Source organism: Eurypyga helias, unplaced genomic scaffold (assembly GCF_000690775.1).
Source record: "Eurypyga helias isolate BGI_N326 unplaced genomic scaffold, ASM69077v1 scaffold5558, whole genome shotgun sequence".
Lineage (NCBI taxonomy): Eukaryota > Metazoa > Chordata > Aves > Eurypygiformes > Eurypygidae > Eurypyga > Eurypyga helias.
The window spans coordinates 75,261-80,441 of record NW_010268799.1 but is presented as its reverse complement, the minus strand read 5'-3'; positions in this window follow the sequence as shown (position 1 = coordinate 80,441).

The following is a 5,181-nucleotide window of genomic DNA, read 5'->3' as shown; positions in this document are numbered from 1 at the left end:
CAGCAGGTGATGGTGTTGATGGTGATCTTACCAGTCCGCACTATTGCCACAAAGCATCACTGATTCTGCCATGGGATGCAACACCAGGCACACTTGTTTATACAAGTGAGCATTATCATTGCTACGAAAGAGCTGTAAGAAAGGACGAGCAGCTCTATGCTCCCAAAGCACTACCTAGCAGTCTTGACTATCGCAGGATCTTCCTAAGCAGTTAATGTCTCAAGCAGGCAGATAAACTGGATGTGCCTTTTATTCAGTCTCATGCTTTAAAATTCAATTATCAAGATGTCCTCTTTGCTTCGTCATTTTCATCTTTACACTACTTGCAGTAATCAAATTTCCTTGTTACTTTTTGTTGCTACGGTATAAACATCACTACTTAACTCAATTTAAGTCACAAAATTTCTTATTAAACCCCATCCAGAAACAGTTGGTAAGAGGAGGTTTGTGTTACTAAACCCTCATTTATATTGAATTATAATGATGGAACATACGACATTCTTTTAATAGGAAACATTTACATCTTGGCTTCACACCTTAACTGATTAGGGATCAGAACCCCCAGTTTTCAGTTAGTAAAACGAAGTTACAAGAAACATGAGGGATGAAAATGGTGGGTACTGGAACATTTTAGCTAGATATGAAAAAATTCTGGAGGAAAACTGGGTGAGTTCAAATGGATCATTGACCAAGCAAAGTCAGTGCTGAATGTCAATGCAAGCAAAGACATTCAGCAACAGTTATATGCAGCTTTCTGCCATTCTACTGCCAGAGAACGACAGGCTGCTGAAACCAATCTCTACCCAGTGAACGTGTGATCATCTCATGGCACAAGATGCTCCATTAGTGTGACAGAAGCCAAAATTTAAAGTGCAAATGCTATATAACTGTGGAGATCAGCTTAACACTGACAAAACACATGCATCTCCCCCCCCCAAAAAAACCGCAAAGATCCCCAAAGCCCCAACAACCCACTCAACAAACCCCAAATGCTTCCTGGCTGTTAACAGTTATTAGCATCATTTTGAAGACAAATTCTACCCAGCACTTGACCTCAGATAAAGTGCTTACAAGACAAAGACAAGCAGAGAAATCCCTGTCTGAGGGCATGATTGTTCTGTGCAGTCAGTAAAAGCAGTAGCAAGTCAGGCAGCAGACTGCAGTTTACAGAAAAGTAGACCAAAGAAACAGTAAGCAACCTTTCCCTTACAGACCTTCTCAGGCTTTTCTAAAAGTCACTCCAACATAAGCATATAAAGCAAGGCTTGCATCGATCACCGTGAAGCATAGAGGAACCTCCCCTCCAAATCACTCCCTCACCTCCACCCCCTGCTGGTTCTACTCTCTTTTCCAGGCTCTTGCTTTCCCTTCTTTTAAATGCTCCTTCCTGCTGGTTTACAGCCCTGCACACCAGGGAGCCAGCTCTGCTGCCAGTGACTCCTGTTACAGTACCAGGGAGGCACACATGTTGCCCATTTCTTCCAGGTGCATTTTTTATTCAAGTCCCGTTGAAATCAGTGGAAGAAATCTTGGGGTATTGGATCAGAACCCAGTATTTTCAAACCTTTTGAAATTAAATGAACCCTGCAGTTTGTTAAAAGGGAGATGCTGGAAATGAGTCTACACCCAGCTAGAGACAGGAATTTCTGGGCTCAATGCAAGCAGGCTTGACTTGCTACTTATTTCTTTTGGTTATGGCACCAGTAACACCATTTAAAAACTCATGAATTTCCCATCTGAAAGTTTTCAACAAAATGCTGTAGGCATATATAAGTAACAGCAAGGTGTTCCTCCAGACTGGGCTAGTGAGTCATCATCATGCAGCACCATCCATTCTCAAATGTCACCTTTATATAACAGCTACTGTTGGCTGACCACTCTCAATCAACAGCTCAACTTGATTTTCTAAGTTTTCTGAGAGTTTTCCATAGGCAAATAACATGCTGTTTTGGGGACACTGAGCAGGACTGTGTTAAATGCTCTAAGCTTTACAAAGCGTTAAACATAAGATTATTTTCAAGTGGATAAGGTGACACGGGCACGGCTGACAAGTTTTAAATGTAGTTTGCGGTGTGGCAATCCTTTGTTTTGAACGTAATGTTAGCAAAATCTGAGGTTTCTAATTGTAATCAGACTTTCAACTACCCTTTTGAATACCACAGTGGATCCCCTTCGTTCTTTACCAGGTTTATCTGCATTTTCAGGCACATGGCTTGGCATCTAGTGCTTCATCTGGCACAGGACTTGCTTGGGTCAGTCAAACGTTCATACAGAAACAGAGGGGCAATTTTTATTTTTGCAACTATCATCGGCTAAAGGATTTGGTTGGTCTTTTTTACATTGCTCAACCCACTTATAAGTGTCAAGAAACAGAAACATTTCATAATTCCAGCCTACCCCGATACCTCTCTCTTCCTCACAGATACTCTTCTATCACATTTTATACATTTTAGAATAAAAAGCACCTGACATTTTTTGAGGAATAGCCCTAGCAGAAATGTAAAGTGCAAGTCTAAACCAGAAAGCTTTAGACCTTCAATTTTCCTTTCTATAAGGCTCCTTTTCTTTTGCTTTGGCATCCACAATTTTTCTAATGTTTTTAAAATGATGTATGTATTTATGGTGGAGTTTGCAAAGTCACCAAGAGGATTTGGATGACAGACTACAGCTTTTTTAATGAGATCTGAACATCGAAATCCATACACAGACTGAATATACATTACGCTTTGCATACGTGCTAGTGAACAGCTAGCAGAGCTATGCAACACCCGAAAGTGTACTCAGTTTGATTCTGCAACACCTTAGTTATTCCAACCAGATCATCTATGCTGAGCTAAGCCACAAATTGCCATAATGAGTTGGTTCTGTTGTGCCAGATACTAAAAGCAAGAATCTTCAAATCTATTTCACTTGCAAAGTAAGCCAAATTCTAAATATAAACCTCCCACCACAATATATTCAATTACAAAAGTTGCAACTGCCTCTTATTCCAATTATAATTTTTACAGTTTTAGGGAACACCACCCTCCATGCTGAGCGAACTAGTGCCAGTTTCCTCTCAGCAAGGATTCCACTGTGCCCTTCATTCCCAGGGGCCAGTTTTCAAGGAGTGATGTAGTCAGCACACACTGGGAGGAGGTCTAATTCCAGTGGCCCTGCATGCCTATAATGGGCTACTGGACTGCCAGTTAGCCTTTGACTCCGTGAGCTGTAGAAGTATGAAAACATACAGGCACAATCATCACTCTGGTGCTAGCTGATGTGCTAATAACATTTTTTTTTTTTTTTTTGTCAGGGCAGCATCTTTGGTCTTACAGGTCTCCCAAAGAGAAGAGTTCTTCAGGAAGCTACACATCAGTCAAAAAACCACAAGTGACATACAGCACAGAGAACTGATGGCAAACAAATATAAATGATAGTAGAAATCAGCAGTGCAACAGACTTAGCAACAAGGGTTCATTTTTATTGGAACTCTTTTTATCTAAAACTGCTTGAGGAACAATTCTCATCTGCTGGAGATAAAATACAAACTAAATACGGACTTGTGTAGGTAACTAGTGGTTTTAGTATCATTTTAGAAACAAGGTACATATATTTTCATAATCTGCAAATGATGGATCCCCTAAAAATATGAAGTTTTTTTCTCTTTGCACAGGAATCTGCTTGAACGTCAATTTAATGATTACTGCTGGTAGATGGAATTTTGATATCCATTTGGTAGTGATTTACACCAGTGTTTTCAAGGCTGCCAACAAGCAAATCCAGAAGGCAGGCAGCCAAAATTCCAGAAGAGACAACTGTCTTTTATTTTATAGCTTATGCATTTTGAGCTTAATATGATTTTCCACTAACAAGTTCTGTACCTTCTCCAAAGTGCTAAAACTGGTGTGCAGGATTGCAAAGTAACACAGCCTCTTCAAGGCAAGCTAATATTAAAATCATGGTAAATTATAGAAGTTATACTGTTTACTTAGGAGGAAAAAAAAAGAAAACCAACCCTAAGGTTAAAAGAACTACACATGATTTATTGCAGACACTTGTTTCAGTGGTCACATTTTTAAGCTTGACTATATACGAAACAACAATATATCAGCTAAGTGATATATTTCCCATTTGATACAGAATGAGCAAATAAGAGACAAGGAAAAGACATCTTTTCTGTAACATCTAAGAGGAGCACATAAATAGAATTCAAGCCATATCTAATCTTTTCAGAAAGGCATCACAAACAAGCTGTATTTGAAGGAGCAAAGAGGGCACAAACAGAGGCAGGGTTTTGTCACCTTTAAAGCAGAACTATAGGAAGTGGGCACACGTTAGCACGTTGAGGTCCAAACCTTGTGCTAAATATGATGACTGAATGATTTCTAATGCTAATAGCATTCCATTTGCAACAGCAATATTAGTGAAGAAAAAGCCACTCATCCATTATCCTAGACTCTATACATGAGATGAGGCTGTAACTACCACTTCATATCCATCAATGTGAAAGATAAACACAGTTTTGCTGTGTAAAGCATGTATTCTTTCACTGATCACACACTGGAAAGATGACCCCTCCCAGGACAGCATGTGCCATTGGTCCTCAGAGCAATAGCTGCCACTTGACCATGACCACCTGAAAATGAAATCTGATTAGCTGAGTTGTTTACTATATAGAAAAGGCAGTTCTGTGTGCCATGTGTGCCTCCTGAAACTATAACTGGACAGAAGTGAACACCACAAAGAACAACTCTCATTCTATTAGAAATTACTTTACAAGTTAAGATATGCAAACCCAAAGCAAACAGGCTGTAGCTACCATAATGTTAACAGGTGGAGAATAACATTAATTCTGAAATAATGGCCTTAAACTGATACTCCGTGTTCAGGTATGAACTGGGAATGACGACTCCTCTTTGCTATCCTCTTTCTGACACAGGTTTCTGACTATAAAACTTACTATCCTGTCTCTTTTCTTAGTAACATGTGTCTATCCCAATGAATTCCTAAGCTACATCTTGTTTCATACTCCAAGGCAGCACAAAGAACAAACTCCAGCTTTAAAAGAAGCACTCTTGCATAGCAGCATGGATCCTCTTGCATGATAGCATGGTGCAGGTGCAGCCTTAAAAACAGGTTCTTATTCTAAGACAAGCCATGAGCCCACAGGCTGCAAACCTTGCCATGCATGACTGCAGA